Here is a 20,346-nt window from a genome sequence, read left to right as displayed (position 1 = left end):
GCTGTTGTTGATGGCAGCTCCAGATGCAGGTTATCATGGGAACATGGTAGTACCACGAGAAAAAAATTCATCTTAAACCTTTGTGTTGAAACCCAGTGTGTTTTTAAAAAATATATTTTTATTGATTTCAGAGATGAAGGGAGAGGGAAAGAGATGGAAACATCAATGATGAGAGAGAATCATGGATCCGCTACCTCCTGTATCCCCCCCATCCCCACTGTGTATTGAGACAAAAACCCCGGCATGTGCCCTGCCCTGGAACCGAACCAGGGACCCTTCAATTTGCAGGCTGACATTCTCCCCACTAAGGCACACTGGCCAGGGCCACAGTTGGTTTTTTTAGAAAGATACATTTCTACTATTTCAGAGAGAAAGATCAGTGATCAGTGATCATCCTAGATTGGCTGCCTTCTGCCAGAAGAAAGAGTGACATGTGTTCTCATCAGCTAAGCGTAAGGAATATCCCTGGCCAGTGTTGTTCGCTGGTTAGAACTTCGGATGCCCAGGGATGGGTCTCTGGTGGGATTCCTGGTCTAGAGCACATACCTGGGACGCAGGTTTTATGGCCAGCCCCGGTCTGGGCTCCTGTGGGAGCCAAAGATCCATGTGTCTCTTGCATATTCATGTTTGCTTTTTGTTTCTTCTCTTTCCCCTCCTTCCATTCCTCCCTCCCTTCTTCCCTCTCTCCCTCCCTACCTCCCTCCATCCCTCCCTCCCTCCCTCCCTCCCTCCCTCCCTCCCTCCCTCCCTCCATCCTTCTCTCTCTGTAAAAAGCATATCCTGTGGTAAGAATTAACAAAAACGTACACAAGAAAAAAGTACAAAATGGAAAAGATTTGGAGGCTGTGAAAAAGCAGCATACCCCTAAAGAAAGGCACCATGATGAGCAGAGCATTCAGCTATGCTGATGTTTTTCCTTGCGATGTGTCTATAAGATAAAAATAAAATGTCCGACTGTCCCTCAGCTGGCAAGGTCCTGACAGAACACGAGGAGGCCACTCTAGCGCGGTCCTTGCAGGGTCTCCCAAGCCACCACGTTAGGGGCGAGGATCTCGGTGGGCGAGGCGGGGAGGAGCAGGGGAAAGCGAGGGGTGAAGGAGGTGGGGAATGGACAGAGGAGGGTCTTGCACGTGCTCCCCTGTCCTGCCTTGTGTCGCTTCTGCGAGAGTCACCCACAATGGGAAGATGCGAGCAGACTCAGCTGGTGTCGGTGACCAAGGGACACACAGACCAAGGGACAGACAGATAATCGAGGCCGCAGTGGCCTGTAGAGGTTGACATCCGGGAAGGGACATTACCTCCACAGGAAGAATAGCTCCCTCAGAGGAAGTATTGTTTTCCCAAATGAAGGAGCAATTCATTCACAACATAAGTGGTCCACATACAGGAAAGTGCAGTTCCCCTACAGGAAGAACGTTTCCTCACAGGAAGTTTGTTTCCCCCACAGGAAGAGGCGTTCTCCCACAGGAAGTTTCCATTCCCTCAGAGGTAGTTGTGATTCCCTCACAGGAAGATAGGTCAACAAACAGGAAAGTGCATTTCCCTCACAGGAATCTGACACACCCTCACAGGAAGAGTCATCCGCACACAGGAAAGTGCATGTCCACAAAAGGAAGAAGGGATTCTAAAACAAAAGAGACACTACCCCACAGGAAAATGTGTTCCTACACGGGAAGGGACACTTCCCATACAGGAAGGAGTGTTTGCGTCTGGTAGTTTTATTTCCAAAAGGAAGTTGATTTTTCATATATGTAAGATAGGTCAGCACACAGGAACGAGTACGTCCCACAAAGAATGAACTGTCTACACACGGAGGTACATTTCCTACAGAGGAAGAATGGTTCCCCAGAGGAAGTTTGTTTCCACACATGAATGTGTGATTCATTCGCAGCATAATAGGTGCGCATACAGGAGAGTGCATTTCCCCCAAAAGAATAAGGTTTCTTCAAAGGAAAATAGTTTTCCCTATAGGTATAGGCGTTCTCCAACAGGAAGTTTTGATTCCCGCACAGGAAGTTGCATTTCCCCCACAGGAAGAGAGATCGACAACAGGAAAGGGCATTTCCCCCACAGAAAAATGGGACGCTATCACAGGAAAAGAGATCCGCTCAAGGTTAAGTGCATTTTCCCCACAGGAAGCAGGGTCCCTAAAACAAAAGGTACACTCACCCACAAGAATATGGGTTTCTACATTACAAGGGTCATTTCCACCACAGGAAGAAGGGTTCACAGTCGGAAAATTTTGTTTCTACAAGAAGATGGCTTTCCATCAGTGGAAATAGTTCTGCACTCAGGATCCTGCATGTCCTGTAAAGAATGAAGTGTGTACACACCAGAAGTGATATTACCTCCAGAGGAAGAATAGTTCCCCCAGTGGAAGTATTTTTCCCCCACATGAGGAAATGTTCTTCACAGCATAATAAGTCCGCATTTTTGGAAAGTGCATTTCCTACATAGCAGGAAGCATGTCTCAAAGGAAGGTAGTTTCCCCGCAGGAAGAGGTGCTCTCAAAACGGAAAGGATGCTCGCACAAATAGGGGCCATTTCTTCACAGGAAGAGAGATCTGCACAAAGGAAATTGCATTTCCCCTTAAGGAGGAAGGGTTCCTACAATGGAAGGATAACTCCCCAGTAGGAAAATCAGTTCTCATTTCGGATGGGACATTTCCCAACAGGAAGGAGGGTTCACAATTCAGAAGTTTGGTTTCCACACGGGATGTTGCGTTTCCATTACAGGTCGAAAGCTCTGCACACAGGAAAGTGCATTTCCCCCACAGTACGTTGGCTTCCCAAAGCAGAAGGAAAATTTCAACCAAAGGACAAAAGCTTCCCCACCGTAAGTTTGGTATCCCCACAGGAAGATGGATTCCAACACAGGAAAATCGGTTTGGATAATGAAAAGTGCATTTCACACACGGGAAAAAGGGTTTCCTTGGAACAAGTGAATTTCCCCCACAGGAATAGTTCTTCTCCCACAGGAAGTTTCATTTCCACCACACCAATATGCACCTCCCTCACATGAAAATAGTTTCACACAAAAGAGAATGCAGTTCCCACACTAGAAATAGGATTCTCACAAAGAATTTGCAATACCCTCAAAGGAAGGTGGGATTCGCTCAAAGGAAGATAGATATGCACACAGGAAAGTGCATGTCCCACAAAGGGTGAAGTGTTCACACACAGAAAGGGACATTTCCCCCAGAGGAAGAATGGATCCCTCAGAGGAAGTATTGTTTCCCCAAGTGAAGGAGCCATTCATTCAGAGCATAATCGGTAAGCATACTGGATATTGCAGTTCCCCTACAGGAAGAAGGTTTCCTCACAGGGTGTTCGTTTCCCCCACAGGAATAGGTGTTCTCTAACAGGAAGTTTCCATTCCCCCACAGGAAGGTGCGAGTCCCTCACTGCAAGATAGGTCCACAAACAGGAAAGTGCATTTCCCACACTGGAAGTTGAGACGCCCTCACAGGAAGAGTCATCCACACACAGTAAAGTGCATTTCCCCCACATGAAGAACGTTTCCTCAAAGGAAGTTTGTTTCCCCTATAGGTAGAGGCGTTCTCCAACAGGAAGTTATGATTCCCCCACAGCAAGGTGCGATTCCCTCACAGGAGGACAGGTCCACAACAGGAAAGTGCATTTCCCCCACAGAAAAATGGGACGCTTTCACAGGAAAAGAGATCCGCACACAGGAACATGCATTTCAGCAACAGAAAGTAGGGTTCCTAAAACAATAGGGACACTCTCTCATATAATATGTTTTCCTACAGCCAGCGGACATTTCCCCCACAGGAAGGAGTGTTCACCATGGGAAAGGGATAGAGATGGAAACATCAATATTTCCCGGGAGCCAGTCCATCCTGCTGTTTCAAGTGATCTGGCATATATGATATACTGTTCTTAATATGTTTGCTCACCTTCTTGGCCCTATGTGCTTTAACCAAGGTCACCTCTTTGAGAAAGGTTGTTTCCCCAGGTAGGTTTTTTCCCCTGAAGTTAGGGAGGGAATTAACCCCCTTAACTAAGTGCCATGTGGGTAATTATTCACATTAACTACGAACAATCATGCTTAAGCTACATAATATTTACTCCCTGGAATGGAGATAAGAAACGCCCTAACCATTGGAATAGAGATTGATAGGATTGGAATCAACTGCTATAAATACAGATGTAACAAGACAACAAGAGACAGAACTTAGAAGACAGAACCAAAAGACACAGAACCTAGACACAGAACCTACACAGAACCTACGGACAGAAGAAATTAGCTGGAGAGAACATGTCAAATGATCCTGGACAGAAACTGGCCAAAGAACCTTGAGACAGAACCTAGTGAGAGAACATGGCAAAAGATCCTGGACAGAAACTGGCCACAGAACCTAGATACAGAACCTACACAGAACCTAGACACAGAACCTACACAGAACCTAGAGACAGAAGAACTTCGCTGGAGAAAATATGGCAAAAGATCCTGGACTGAACCTGAGTACAGAAATTGGCAAGGAATCCTCGCACCTTCCTATTTCTAGTCACCTGACTACAACCTGGTGACTGAACCTGGCTGGAGAACCTAGCAAGAGAACATGAACACAGAACCTGGCTGGATATCCTAACCAAAACTTCGCTGGAGATCCTGAACAGAACTTGGCTGGAGATCCTGGCTAGAGATCCTGGCTAGGCTGCTGATCAACTGAACGCTGTCTCTGTGTCATTCCTTCTTCGCTGACTCCGTCCACAACTTTGGGGACCCCTGGACCTGCTGGGGTTGGACCCCAGCATCTGGTGCCAGAACCGGGACCTCTAGGTAAGCCCCACTCTCGGGATGGATAGGACTCTACCGTAGGAAGAGGGTGGATAGTCTTCGCCGACTCCATCCACACCTTTGGGAAACCCTGGAACAGGATTCCCCTAGGTAAGACCCCCCCAATGAGAACCCCCACATTCAGGACTCATAAGACTCCACCAGGGTACTGCAGACCCCCCTATAGAGGATAAGTAGGGTAAGAAGGTGGATAGTACAGAACTTAGATTGAGAAGATGTGCCATACTGAGTCCAAAGAAAGAAGACTCTGTATTGATTCTAAGATTGAGAAGATGTGCCATACTGAGACCAAAGAAAGAAGACTCTGTATTGATCTTTAGATTGAGAAGATGTGCCATACTGAGTCCAAAGAAAGAAGACTCTGTATTGATCTTTAGATTAGGAAGATGTGCCATACTGAGTCTAAAGAAATAAGACTCTGTATTGATCTTTGAACACATATGCTTGCTAGCAGAGGAATTAAGGTTACACCCAGTCAGACAGAACGTTTTATACAAGAAGTATGTCCATGCTTTTCTGAGGAAGGAAAGGTAAATGGAAAGGCATGGGAGGAGGTAGGCCCAAGGAGCCTTATCCTTAACCCCACTGCAGTCTTTCCACCGCAGGAAAGTGCAGGATTGGCTAGCTCTCCCTGGGGTGATAGATCAGGACTAAGGTAATAGCGGAAAGCGCCGATCCTACTCTTAAAATGGATACAAGAGAGCATTTGGGGTTTTTCTTTTTAATGCCTGCTTTTAAAAAATAAAAAAGGGGGAATATGCCTGAAGCCGGTCCATCCTTGCTGTTTCAAGGGACCTGGCATATATGGCATACTGTTCTTAATATGTTTGCTCACCTTTTTGGCACTATGTGCTTTAACCAAGGTCACCTCTTTGAGAAAGATTGTTTCCCCAGGGAGGGAATTTCCCCTGAAGTTAGGGAGGGAATAAACCCCCTTAAGTAAGTGCCAGGTGGGTAATTAGTCACTTTAACTACGAACAATCATGCTTAAGCTACATAATCTTTACTCCCTGGAATGGAGATAAGAAACGCCCTAACCTTTGTAATAGAGATTGATAGGATTGGAATCAACTTGTATAAATACAGATGTAACAAGACAACAAGAGACATAACTTAGAAGACAGAACCAATAGACACAGAACCTACACAGAACCTAGAGACAGAAGAACTTCGCTGGAGAGAACATGGCCACAGAACGTAGAGACAGAACCTAGTGAGAGAACCTGGCTGAAGAACCTAGAAACAAATCCTGGCTACACAACCTGGATAGAACATGGCAAGAGAACCTGACTAGAACCTGGTGACTGAACCTGGCTGGAGAACCTGGACAGAACCTGGCTGGAGAACCTAGTGAGGGAACATGGCTACAGAACCTTGCTGAGGAACCCGGAGAACCTGGCAAGAGAACATGGACACAGAACCTGGCTGGAGATCCTAACCAGAACATTGCTGGAGATCCTGAGCAGAACCTCTCTGGTGATCCAGACCAGAACTTGGCTGGAGATCCTGGCTAGGCTGCTGATCAACTGAACACTGTCTCCGTGTCCTTCCTTCTTCGCCGACTCTGTCGACGCTTTTGGGAACCCCTGGACCTGCTGGGGTTGGACCCCGGCAAATGATGAGAGAGAATCATGGATCAGCTGCCTCCTGTATCACCCCCTCCCCACTGGGGATCCAGCCTGCAACGAGGGCATGTGCCCTGACCGGGAATCAAACCAGGGACCCTTCAATACACAGGTTGACACTCTCCCCACTGAGGAACACTGGCCAGGGCCACAGTGGTTTTTTCTTAGAAATATGCATTTCTACTATTTCAGAAAAGAAGAAAGATCAATGATGAGTGATCATCCTAGATTGGCTGCCTTCTGCCAGAAGAAAGAGTGGCATGTGTTCTCATCTGCTCAGCAGAAGGAATAGGCCCTGGCCAGTGTTGTTCACTGGTTAGACCTTCGGATGCCCAGGGAAGGGTCGCTGGTGGGATTCCAGGTCCAGAGCACATACCTGGGATGCAGGCTTCATTGCCTGCCCCGGTCTGGGCTCCTGTGGGAGCCAAAGATCCATGTGTCTCTTGCATATTCATGTTTGCTTTTTTGTTTCTTCTCTATCCCCACCCTCCCTCCCTCCCTCTGTCTGTAAAAAACATATCCTCTGGTAAGAATTAACCAAAACATAAACAAGAAAAACGTACAAAGAAGGAAAAGATTTGGAGGCTGTGAAAAAGCAGCATACCCCTAAAGAAAGGCACCATGATGAGCGGAGCATTCGGCTCCGCTGATGTTTTTCCACGGAATGTGTCTATAAGATAAAAATAAAATGTCTGAGTGTCTCTCAGCTGGCCAGATCCTGACACAACAGGACGAGGCCATTCTAGCGTGGTCCTTGCAGGGTCTCCCAAGCCACCACGTTGGGGCGAGGCTCTGCGGCGGGGGGCGAGGACAGGAGGAGCAGAGGAAAGCGAGGCGTGAAGGAGGCGGGGAATGGACAGAGGAGGGTCCTGCACGTGCTCCCCTCTACTGCGTTGTGTCGCTGCTCCCAGAGTCCCCCCCCCACTGAGAAGATGGGAGCAGACTCATCCGGTGTCAGTGACCGAGGGACATACAGGCTGAGGGACACACAGACTGAGGGACACATAGACCGAGGGACACAGAGACCGAGGGACACACAGATAATCGAGGCCGCAGTGGCCTGGAGAGGTGACATCCGGGAACCTGTGACCACTGTGTTGGTTCCTTTTATCCTCCCAGATGTACCTTCTCAGAGGTTTTTGACTCCAGAACCCTGGATTCCAGTTCCACAGACAGCACCTACTTCATGGTGACTCTGCCCAAGACCCAAGACCTCTCTGGACAACCATTCACACATCAGTTGTTTGGAAAGTGATCTCAAACTTATTCTATATAGTTATTGCATGTATGAAAAATAAATCAGAGCCAAGCAGTCATCTGTTTGATGTATTATACATTTGTATCATACATACATTTTAGTTTAGAAAATGACATTTCTCATTCAAAGTTGCCTTCCTAAGTGTAATTAAGTGAGCATGTTAAAAACTTTGTAAGAGTGAATGTTTTACTTGGCAAATGTTTAGAAACTTGGTAAGTATTACTGTGTATCGCTGCCCAAGGAACTGTTGGGGGTCATGTGTTGTCACCAAAGCAGAATGTTTGCTCAATGACTGGTCCCCTTGTTGAGACAACCTTCATGGTTTTCCCTTCATTCTGTTATGAACCTATAGGCAGAAGGTAGAATTAGGCTTGTACTGATGCCACAGCTCCCACCTGCTGTGATGATGGAAACAGGCCTGATGCTCCAAGCATCATGAGAACACCAGCAAGCGAGGCTCAATGACTGAGCGTTGACCTATGAACCAAGAAGTCCCCTTGATTCCTGGTAAGGGCACCCCCATCACCTGATTGTTTCTCTTTGTCTCCCTGTCCCTCTGTGTCTCAGATCAAGAACAACAGATTTAAAATAAAACTGGAAACTGTCCAATCTGCTCCTATCCTCCTCCCAAAAGGTATCAGATTTTACTGAAAACACCCACCACTTGTCTTCCTTAGTCATCGTGAGAATTCCAGTTCATGAATGTTCAGAGCATCTCAGTTTCAAACGTGCGTGCACATCTACACCCAAACAGCGGAGCATCGCATCCTGGAGAATTTTCCATTTCCTTCCAAAGGAAGTGAGATGTCTCACACTGGAAATGGAAACAAATGGTAGGAAAAGCTGGGCATGGAGATCAAGGCTAATCATTGCAATCTGGGAATGATGTACTCAACAAATCACAGCATGAATAGTCAAACCAGAACCTTCCTGTATGTGGAGGTTTGGGCACGGGGACACCAACATTTTTAATGTGAATGAGGACTTGATTGTGCAAAGCTTTCCTTCACCCCCTGAGAGATACTCAGCAGAGGTGCTGAGCCACTTGGAAATGTGTGCTGTTTCAATGCGATGCTGGGGGTGGGGGTTTGCCCCTCCTGGCCTGAGCAAGAGAGCCCACCTTCCAATGTGCACAGGACCCATGCTTGGGTGTCAACAGCTCCATGACTGTGGGCTGGCTCCTCCCCAGTCCGCTGAGACCCACAGAAAACAATCTCCCAACTGGCAGATTTCTCCTGGTCCTGAGGTGTTTCGGGATTGGGTTAATGAGGGAAAACACAAGTATGAAGGTGTGGCTCAAAGGTTGCTTCTGAGAGTTTCAGGTCACCCACCCAAGCCCTCAGTCATTGGAGGGAATGAGGTATCAATTCTTCACATAGAAATGCCATCATTTTTTAAAATATATTTTTTATTGATTTCAGATAGAAAGGGAGAGGAAGCGGGGGGAGACGAGAGAGAGAGAGAGAGAGAGAGAGAGAGAGAGAGAGAGAGAGAGAGAGAGAGAAACATCCATGATGACAGAGAATCATGGATCCGCTCCCTCTTGCAAGCCCTACACTGGGCATCAAGCCCACAACCCGAGCATGTGCCCTGACCAGGAATTGAACCCTGACCTCCTGGTTCATAGGTCGATGATCAAGCACTGAGCCACACCAGCCGGGCAGGAGAGGGAAGGTCATGGTCCCAGTTCGTGGGTTTGGTGACCCCTTCAGGAGCTCTCCTCCAGGAACAGGTGCTGTGCTAGGTCCCTCAGGCTGAGGGGTAACGGGCCCTCACCGCGTGTGCCTGCTCCCTGCATTGATGTCCGTCTGCTCTGTTGTAAGAAAAGAGGGGCCTCTGGTTGCTGTGGCCCCGTCGCCTCCCCAAGCAGAGGCTACCTGTTCCCTGGAGCCTCGCTGGACTCCCACCCATGGGCCCATGAGCATCAGTGCCCCAGGCCTCGCTGGACATTACCTGTGAACCGTTGGCCAGGAATGACCGACACGGCCTGCCTGCTCTGCTCACGCGGGTCCATGGCCCATCAGACTCCCCATAAGAAACGTGCAGTGAAGGATTTCAGACGGGTCAGGGTAGGGTTAGACCCGCGGACCCAGGTACAAGGCCAGCACCAGGAGCTGCTGCGAGGTGGGCTTCGCACACACTGTGAGGTGAGGTGCACCTAGCAGCTCTCAGCAGGGTGGCGAGGGCCTGTGTCCTGGTAACTCGCAGTGCCGCAAGCCCAGGCTCAGTGGGAGGGGGTGGCCACGGGAGGAGCATGCCTGACCCCACGCCTCCTGCTCAGGCAGCCGAGTCCACGCAGAACAGTGGGTTTGCGCGAGCTCTAAACTGGCTCCCGGGCCCCACGCCCTCTGCCTCCCTTGTCCACCTCAAGGCCGGGCAGACGCTGTTCACCGAGAGACGCACGTTTTAGCCACCTGAGCCAGAGGCGCCGGTGCTGACCCCACTCTGAATGACACTCCAAAGCCTGGGTCACCCTCCCGCTTTATAGCTTGGAAAGGGGCACAGAGACTTTGGGGGTCTTGCCTTAGGACACACAGTTGTGAGGGCAGAGCTGAGACTCAAACCCTTGTGGGCAGACCTGGCGGCCACATGCTATGCCCCAGGTGAGATGCCGATGCTACTGAGGCAGCAAGAAGGGTGAGGGCGACCAGTGCCCAGACTGAGGCAGCACAGGTGTGTGCACAGGCACACGGGCACTCACACACACACACCCACCTGTACACACCCTCTCTGGCTTTCACCTCTGAGGCTACAGAGGTCTGAGGAATCAGGGGCGGAGCCAGGAGAAGCCAAGGGGTTGTTGGGGTCCTATTCATGTTCCTGGTGAGTCTGTCTTAATCCCTCTCCCTGGCAGGAACCTCACTGGACTGATGCCAGATTCCTACCTTCCCGGGTTCAGGTCTGTGGCTGAGCATTCTTTGAGGCCCTCCTGGAACTCTGCTTTCAGTGATGAGTGGAATGAGGCATGTCGGCTTCAGGTTTGTCTGGACACAAAATTTATTGAAACGAGGCCAAAAACACCATGAGGGACATTGGTGTTGACATCCCCATAGCACTTAAGGAACTGTTTGTCTATTGCCTCTCCTCTTGAAAGTGGAGGATGTTTGACCAGTTTCTTCTGTACTAAGTACACTCTTGGGGAAGCAAAGGAGCCAGCAGGCTTCCTCTGAAGCCCCGTCAGAGCTGGGATATGAGGCATGTGGTGCCTACACTTGCCCTGTGGCTGCTGAGGTGCAATTTAAGGCTCATGATGCATCCTCCATGCAAACACCGGGCTTCTTCCCTGAGTGTGTCCTCTGGTGTCGGATGAGATTGTACTGAAGTGTAAAGCCTCGCCCACACTCCCTGCAAACATATGGCTTTTCCCCAGAGTGTGTCCTCTGGTGTTTGATGAGATTGGACTTAAGTGTAAAGCCTCGCCCACACTCCCTGCACACATATGGCTTCTCCCCTGAGTGTGTCCTCTGGTGATTGATGAGATCAGACTTCTGTGTAAAGCCTCGCCCACACTCCCTGCACACATATGGCCTCTCCCCTGTGTGTGCCCTCTGGTGTCTAATGAGATTAGACTTCACTGTAAAGCCTCGCCCACACTCCCTGCACACATATGGCTTCTCCCCTGAGTGTGTCCTCTGGTGTCTGATGAGATGTGACTTCTGTGTAAAGCCTTGCCCACACTCCCTGCAAACATAGGGCTTCTCCCCTGAGTGTGTCCTCTGGTGTCTGATGAGAGGTGACTTATCTGTAAAGCCTCGCCCACACTCACTACACACATAGGGCTTCTCTCCTGAGTGTGTCCTCTTGTGTATGATTAGAGTTGACTTATCTCTAAAGCCTCCCCCACACTCCCTGCAAACATGGGGCTTCTCCCCTGAGTGTGCCCTCTGGTGTCTGATGAGATGTGACTTCTTTGTAAAGCCTCGCCCACACTCCCTGCACACATATGGCTTCTCCCCTGAGTGTGTCCTCTGGTGTGTGTCGATATGTGACTTATCACTGAAGCCTTGCCCACACCCTCCATGCTTGATTGTTACAATTTTTGACATTCTTACTTCCACAAATAATTTGCCTGTGTTCTTTGCGTTAACATTCTGGCCTGTGCTGGGCTCTTCCTCCATTATTCTCTCAGGTTCACTGGAGCTCCCTGTTTGTCCGTTGGGAGGCTTGAAAGAGGCCCTTGAAGTTCCCCTGTGCCTGATCCTTTTAAGCAAAGGTTTGGACCTCCATTTGACCTCTTGACCTTCAGCTTTGTCATTCCAGCCATGTGGACCAGTCTGTTGCTGCTGCTGTTGATTCTGACGCTCTGGGCCAGCTTCCTCCGCCTGGATGTGCTTTACTGCAGATGCTCCTGACAGAATCTCAGAGGGGTGATTGCGTTTCACATGTTGGCTGAGGAATGTCCGACTGGAGAAGGCCACAGAGCAGGAGGGACATGGGTGGACCTCTGCCTTTGGTTCTGCTGGAGAAGAAAGTTTTGGTCAGGGCAGGTGTGGGCAAGAATGCCTGTGCCGTACGCTCTGTCTCCTGGTAAGACCCGTCCCCGGAATCATTCTAGCTGTGTTGACAGTGCAAGCTCTGCCTCCCACAAAGTGTTCCTTCACTGTCTACTTTTCTTTTTCTTTGTCTGCACTACTCTTCTTCAGAAATCCAGAGACCCCATATCAAAAGTCTTTTCTACAGCCCTGGCCAGTGTGGATCAGTGGATAGAGCCTCAGCCTGTGGACGGAAAGGTCCTGGGTTTGATTCCCATCAAGAGCATGTTGCCGAAAACGGTTTGGCTCAGTGGATAGAGCGTCGGCCTGCGGACTGAGAGGTCCCAGGTTCGATTCCGGTCAAGGGCATGTACCTGGGTTGCGGGCATATCCCCAGTGGGAGATGTGCAGGAGGCAGCTGATCGATGATTCTCTCTCATCGATGTTTCTAACTCTCTATCTCTCTCCCTTCCTCTCTGTAAAAAATCAATAAAATATATTAAAAAAAAAAGAGCATGTGCCTTGGTTGCAGGCTTCTCCCCAGCCTGGGCCCTGGTCTGGGCGTGTGCAGGAGGCAGCCAGTCAATGTGTTTCTCTCACATCGACATTTCTCTTTGTCTTTCCTCCCTCTTCCATTCTCTCTGAATATCAATGGAAAAATATCCTCGGATGAGGATTGAAAAAAAAAAAGGTCTTACAGCTCAAGGACCATCAGAAGGCATTTCACTCCTTATATGGGTTGGACTATTGTGACCTTTCCATATACATGTATCTTCTAAGTCATGTTAAAGAGAAAAACCACAGGCCTGGCCAGGTATCTCAGTGGTTGAGCATCAACCCATGAACCAGGACGTCACCAGTTTGATTCCTGGTCAGGGCACATGCCCAGGTTCTGTGCTCGATCCCAGCAGAAGGCAGCTGATCCATGTTGATATTTCTATCTCTCTCTTCATTTCCCTTCCTCTCTCTCTCAAATCACTAAAAATATTTAAAAATAGAGAAACCATAGACCCCAACTAGCAATTGCTTCTCTCTCAGTTTTCCACAAATCACAAAATGGAAATATGTCCTTCCTAACACAGTATTCCTACTTGGTTTCTTTCAGTGTTAGCCTACTTCAAATACACTACAAAGTCCTGTTTCAGAATATCTTTCCAACCATCCCCTAGCTAGTTTGGATCAGTAGATAGAGCTTCGCCTTGGGGACTCCAGGGTCCTGGATTTGATTCTAGTCAAGGGCACATACCTTGGTTGCTAGCTCAATCCCCAGCCCTGGTTGGGGTGTCTGTGGGAGACAAGCTATTGATGTTTCTCCCTCTGTCTCTCCCCCTTCTACTCTCTCTTAAAAAATAATCAGTGGAAAAATATCCTTGGGTGAGGATTAACAACCACAACAAAAATATTTCCCCAACCTGCTTCTTAAACTCCTGACTCCCATCTCTCTCCAGCCAGTCCGCCTTCCTCTCTCACTTGGAGTTGAAATAATCTCGGAGGGAATTCCCCACTGAAGTTTATTTCCCCAAAAAATTAACAAAGCATAGTTTTAGAACATGCCACTCTGCAGCTGAAAACTGCTCAGTTGTCCCGTCTCACTCAAGAAAGTCCCCAGTATCTCAGCTTGGATCATAGGCACTGTATTTCCCGGCTGCTAGGCATCTGTCCAACCTCTGTTCTTGCCCTCTGTACTGAGACTGAGACGGGAGTAGCCCTCAGCCAGCTCAACACCCCACCTCTTTCCTTCCCTGCACCAGCCACTCCCTCTGCCTGGGACCTTGTGACACAACTGTTGTAAATGTTGTCTCCTGAGAAAGCCTTCCCTTGACCTTTGCAATCCGACACACCCACCTTCCCCTCACACTGATCCCTAGGCACTTGTCCTGGGCCCGTTTTCTCCAAAGCGCTAACCACTGTGTGATATTAAGCACATGCACATATGTCTGCCGGGGCTTCCCTCCTTCACCAACCAGCTGCTCAGGAGCAGTGATTCTGATCATCGTGTTAATCTGTATTTTCAGCTCCCAGAACCCTGTGTGGCACCGAGTAGGAATTCACATGACAAGTCACAAAATAATGAATGAATGCATGTTAACACACACATTTCATTTAGAAATATGCAGTAAATGAAGAAGAAACAGCTAAAGTGTTAAAAAAAACAACAACCCCAAAACAACCACCTTGACGAGAGAGCTGGTTAAGTGCCTGAAACCTTTTTTTTTTTTTTTTTTGCCTCTAATCCTTTCAGCACTATATGATGCCATGCATTTTGTGCATGAAGTATTTTTAAAAATGTAACACAAATTGGCCCTGGCCATTGTGGCTCAGTTGGTTGAGCATTGTCCCATTCACCCAGAGGTAGCCAGTTTGATTCCTGGTCAGGGCACATGTCAGGGTGGTGGACTTGATCCCCAGTAAGGAGAATGCAGGAGGCAGCAGATTGATATTTCTCTCCCTCTCCCTTCATCTCTGTCTCTAAAACCAATAAAAGCATATTTTTAAGAATTAGAACAAAAATAAAAATATTAAAATTATTCTTAAGTATCAAAGACCTATGTGATGAGCCATCAATTTCTGAAGCATCTGATTTGAAGCTTTGCTGACTCTAGAGTGGATTTTACTGTACTTGAGAGTTGGAGCATGAAAACTTCTAAGAATTCTTTCTTTCCATGTTGAAGAAGAGTGGTGCCCACCTCTCCCGGCCACAAGCTCTGTCTTCCACTTGCTGCCCCACTTGATGCCCAGCTTTTGGCCATACTCTTCTCCATACCAGACCAGCAGCTCACAGCCCGTCCTCACGACCCGGCAGGTTCGGTAGAAAATCTGCCTGTGATATTGAAAGGCCACCAGGTTCTGTTCTTCCTCATCCCGGGCGCAGTTCACGTACCTGGCGTTGAGGCAGATGAAAGGAAAGAAAACCACAGGCGATGAGCTTCCACTACCTGTCATATCGTGTCCAGATCCTCACTGACGCGTAGGGCCCTCAGCACTGATGGCACCCACCCCCATGCTCCTGGGGAAACTTCTGTTCAATGTCCAAGCCTCTGTCACAAGGTCATGTGAATTCCTGTCTCTAAGTCCTGCTCACAGTGCTCATCCTGCCTAATGCCATTTCCAAAGCCTCATTCCAGACTTCCCCATCAAACCCGGTGGCCTCTAGCTTCTCTAAGCTGTAAGTCAGGTTCTGTGTTACACCCCAGGACTCGGGGCTTGCTCTAGGACTCACATCATTCAACACTCAGTCCAAGTCTACCTTCTCTTCAGAGGCCTTTGTCGAGTCTCCCCACACTTTATTGAAGGCATCATTCAGTTGCCTCCCCCAGGTTTCCACAGTAATGTGGAGGTCTGTCTTTCTTAGAAAAATAACACAGAACAATAGTAGTTTATTCATAATCTGTCTCCCCTGACACAAGAGAGCCCCTCAGGAAAGGGCCATGAGCACTATGACTCTGCAGGCTCCAACATCCAGTTCTAGTTAGAACTGAGTCTGGGATGATGTGCTGCCCTCACAGTTTTAGACTATCCTTGATTCAAGGCTATGTGGGCACTAGGCACTTGTTGAAAAATAGAAAAATTAGAGTTAAATGTTTATGAAATAAAATGTTTCATGTCTGTCTGCAGTAAGTCCTCCCTAGGGACATGGATTGTGTGATCTGTGTAAGTAATGAATTCCTTCCTCTAAACTGGAATATAGTAAGTGTTTAACTAATGTCAGTTAGATAAATCACAGAGTAATCCAGGGTCCTCAAGGTTTTTCCCGGTGCCCAAACTAGAGGCTTCTATTTTGAGGACATATGCTATACTTTTACCTCCTTTTTTTCCTAAATGTCTCTAGATGTTAAAGATCACTGTATGGAGAAAAAGGGGGAACAGAGTACTGAGGGAGACCATTAAGGAGGCATGATGGGAAGGACAGACATGTGGTTTGTGAGGCATGAGTGTCCTCTCCGGCACCCAGAAGCCTAGTGACCTTACCTCATCCAGTTGGCCTGAGATGTATCCTTTCCATCCACATACTCATAGCAGTTTCTCCCTTTGGTGATCTGCATTTCAGGAAAAGAAGTTAAAGGCTGTGTGTGTGTGTGTGTGTGTGTGTGTGTGTGTGTGTGTGTGTGTGTTTGTTTGTATATAATAGATTAATTACTTTATTCTAGTGTCATCAAATCTCTTTCAGCCTGCATGGTGATTCAACTGCCAATGGTGATCACAGGATATTTTTCTTCCTCATCATCTACACTTCTGAGTCAATTTGTCCACTAAGCAGGAGCCCCACAAGGGAGGAGTCTGTACCACTTTGCTCCCATTTACCCTCTGATCCTTAGAGAGGAGCTCCATGTTCATGCAAAGTCCGCCCAGTACACAGAGCTAACTAACCATATGGTCCCCATCCATGTCCTAGCATGTAGAAGGTGGGGCCAACCAAGCCACAGGAGGGCCGGGAAGCCAGAGGACAGGGAAGAGGTAAAGTTCTCACCAGCCAGGAGTAGCCGCTGTTGGCTGTGGCTTCATCTTCTGTGATCTGACCCTCATAAGGGCCAAAGTGCAGGCCCACCGGCAGATCACATTCCTCATTCCACACTCCTAGCCCAGCCTCAGGGATGCCTGATGGTCCGATTCTCAACCCAGGGGGCAGAGTGAGGGCTGAGCGGTTGGCATGCCCCTTGTCCACGGCACTGTCTTTTACAAACGTAGGAGGCCCGTGCACAGCACAGCTGTCAATGAAGAAGTTCTGACACTTCTCACAATCTGGAGGCAAGGGCAACAGGGATTAGTCAGGGTGCAGTGCATGTTCCTGCACACGAAGAGTTTCAGAAAGAGCTCCCATCAGTGAGCCTCAATCCTATATTCCCGGTCACGAGAGGAAGGGAATGATTTGGGCACCCAAAGACCAGTGAAATTATTGCATCAAGGACATAACATGCTCCTTGGTTAGGGTGAGCTTACAGAGGTAGTCATCGTCCTGGGGCTCGCTGATCTCTTGGTAGACATGGCCCTTTCTCTCTCGTAGGCTATACATCTTCACTTCGATCTCCTTTCTCCTGAGGTCTACATGAGAGAAGAGCTGGTGAACGAAGGGGGTCTGGAACATGAGTCCCTCTCTTGTCAGAAAACACACAATGTCTTCCCATCAAATGATCACCTGTTCTTTATAGTATCTGGTATTTTCCTCCATTAACTAAAAGACTAGTACGCAACACTGACTACCGATGGCTGATTCAATTTTAGTTTCTAGATGATCCCATTATCAGGTTCAACCTTCCAAGCTTTGGTCATTCATAAAGTATGTATTTAGGGCACGTTATGTGTTAGGCACTGAGTAAAGATCTGGGCACACAACACCAAGAGAATATGGGTGCTATTATCACAGATGGATTTATTGGACAACTTGCATGTGTCAATTGTTTGAGATTTAATTTAATGCTTTCAAACTATATGTGTCCCATGTTTCCTTATGTTCACTGTATACATTAGCATTCAGGAGCTCAGAGAGTTTGGAAGATTAGCTCAAAGCTTCAGTGCTAACTCCAGTTTCAAATCCAGGCGTGTTGAATGTCCACCCCACATACCTAGGCTATACTGACCAGCCTTTCTAGAGGAATTAGTGGAACTGAAATCTCCAAATTATTGAACTTACCCAATTTTGATCTAGGGTGCTGTCCGGAGGTACTTGCTTCTCCAGGAGGGGGCACTGGTTTCTGGGTCTGCTCTGAGCCACTTGTGGTCAACAAATTTGCTGTTCCTGACAATTCCTTCAAACTGGACTCATTACTTAATGGCGCCCTGGACTTTGCCTTCAGTGTGAAAGGCAAAGGGAAATAAATGTAACGTACATTTATTTAATTATGTAGGGTTTATGATATACATGACTTTAATGAACACTTCAACAACTCTTGGAAATACCTGGGAAGTATGAAAATTAGAGGAAAAAGAAATGGCCAATGTGGGTTTTGAATCGAAGACTAGAACCCATGCCTTAAGGCTCTTTCTTTTATAGCACATTGAGAATGAAGGATACTGGGAAGAGAATAAGACATAGTTGGGCCCTAACCAGTGTAGTTCAGTTGATAGAGTGTCGGCCTGCAGACTGAAGGGTCCTGAGTTCAATTCTCGTCAAGCGCGAGTTCCTTGGTTGCAGGACCCTCCTCCCTGGCCTGGACCTTGGTCTGGGCTTATGCAGGAGGCCACCAGTCATTATGTGTGTCTCTCACATTGATATTTCTCTCTTTCTCTCCCTCTTTTTTCTATTCCCCCTAAAAATCAATGAGAAAATATCCTTGGGTGAGGATTAAGAAAAAAAGAAAGAAAGAAATAGTTGGCAGAGCCCTGGCTGGTGTAGCTCAGTTGGTTGAACTGAAGGGTTGCCGGTTCCATTCCCGGTCAGGGCACATGCCCCAGTTACGGGTTATTGATCCATGTTTTTCTCTCTCACTGATGCTTCTCTCCCTTCCTCTCTCTCTCAAATCAGTAAAAACATATTTTTTAAAAAGAAATGGCTGGCAGAAACCTACCATGACAATAAAGGAAATTATGCTAAAATGTGCAATTTACTATATCATGGAAAGAACAGTTGTAATTAGATTAGTTGGTTCCCACCAATTCTGTTTGAATAAGGTTGTGCTACCAGCCTGTTCTCTTCATTTTCCTGACCTATAACATGCTAATTCTTAATGTTATAATGAACATGAAATATAATGATGTTCACCAAAGTGTTCTGTGAGCACTTTGATACAGTATGAATGTGAAATTACAGTCCTGCTATCAATGTCCCTCTCAGCCATCTCTATATTTGAAATCACATGTAATTTATCTTCATTATTCTTTGACCCTACTCTAGTTTAATTTGTAAATTTGAAAGCACTCTTTCAGCAAACATTCAGGGGGCCCTCAGGGACCCTGAGTTGGGCCTGGGACTTCTGAGAAGAATCTGGTGTGAACCAAAGAGCTCACAATGCAGAGGTAGGCAGGCGGAGCCAATGATTCAAACAAGATGACACTGGCCTAATTAGAGCTCAGAGAAAGAAGCCATACTTCTTCTGACTGGAATGAGCATTCAAAACCAGTTCCAGATGAGCTTCTATTGAATAGTGTGTCATCTCTATGAAGTTCTTAAGTCACTTTATTTATTGTTTATTGTTTCTGAATCGTCAAACCTGAAGCTCCCCAGAGTTGAGAGGCTTTCTTTTATTTGACTGGGAGGCTCTGATGCTGGGGTTGCTATATCCATCTTCATCTGGGACCATACACCGTGCAAACTGCCTATATATCAGTGAGCTTCTGCAAGTCGGAAGTCTTAGTGCATTTCTCACTGAAGCATAGCAGAGCAGAACTGCGTTTGGAATCATCAGTCAGTGAAAGATGTAATCATGTATGGATGAGACAGTGGAAAGTGCATAAAACTATGGAAATTTTAATGAGCTTGTAAGTGGTTTAGAGATGAAGCTATGGATTAGATTGCACGACCACCGATACTGTGATTTCAGACATACAATCAAACACTTGTATATGTCTGAAACCTCAGTTTCCTCATCAGAAATGGTGATACTTATAGTATCTACCTCATAGGGTTGTGGTAAGGTTTAAGTGAGTTTATGCACGTAGAATTCTTAGAGTCTGAAGCATTGTGAAGATAAGACCCGTGGTAGCTACTATTGTTGCTGATGTTATTAACGACTAAGATGATATTGGGCATTTTGTTGAAGAGGTCAGGAAAGGAAGGTGGCAGTTCCTAGGGTGCACTCTGATTTTTCCTCCTCTTCCCTGCATTTGCATCCAGGAGGAAGATTTTCTTTTCCACAGGATTTGGGAAATACTCACCTTCTGATGTTTATTCTGTTCCACTCTGAAAGACACCCAAGAAGGTTTAGCTAAAAGATGGTGAGAAATCAATAATATATATAATTTCAGAGAGGAAGGGAGAGGGCGAGGGAGAGAGAGAGAGAAACATCAATGATGATAGAGAATCATGGATTAGCTGCCTCCTGAATACCCCACACCAGGGATCAAACTGGCCGTGTGCCCTGACCGGGAATTGAACTGTGACCTCCTGGTTCATAGGTCGACACTTAATCTCTGAGCCACGCCTGCCGTGTGAGAAATCAGTTTTGGTTGGTAATTGTTTCAAAATCTGGAGATTTTTATCTTTCAGAATTCTGAATTATAGAGTAATCCCAGGAC

General features: G+C 47.3%; 1 pseudogene across 1 annotated transcript in view; it reads right to left on the bottom strand.

Annotated features, from left to right (window-relative positions):
* LOC308512514 (histone-lysine N-methyltransferase PRDM7-like) overlaps nucleotides 1-20,346 on the bottom strand; it is a 123,948-nt pseudogene that overhangs the window by 66,915 nt on the left and 36,687 nt on the right. Inside the window, exons 11-15 of the transcript in view lie at nucleotides 17,807-17,963; nucleotides 17,116-17,217; nucleotides 16,646-16,917; nucleotides 16,147-16,214; nucleotides 14,906-15,058 (exon numbers count right to left, since the gene is read on the bottom strand). The product of the transcript in view is annotated as a histone-lysine N-methyltransferase PRDM7-like (transcript). The remainder of the gene's footprint in view (nucleotides 1-14,905; nucleotides 15,059-16,146; nucleotides 16,215-16,645; nucleotides 16,918-17,115; nucleotides 17,218-17,806; nucleotides 17,964-20,346) is intronic.

This window comes from Myotis nattereri (assembly GCF_964212035.1).
Source record: "Myotis nattereri genome assembly, chromosome: Y".
Classification (NCBI taxonomy): Eukaryota; Metazoa; Chordata; class Mammalia; order Chiroptera; family Vespertilionidae; genus Myotis; species Myotis nattereri.
This window is presented reverse-complemented; position numbering and strand designations above follow the sequence as displayed.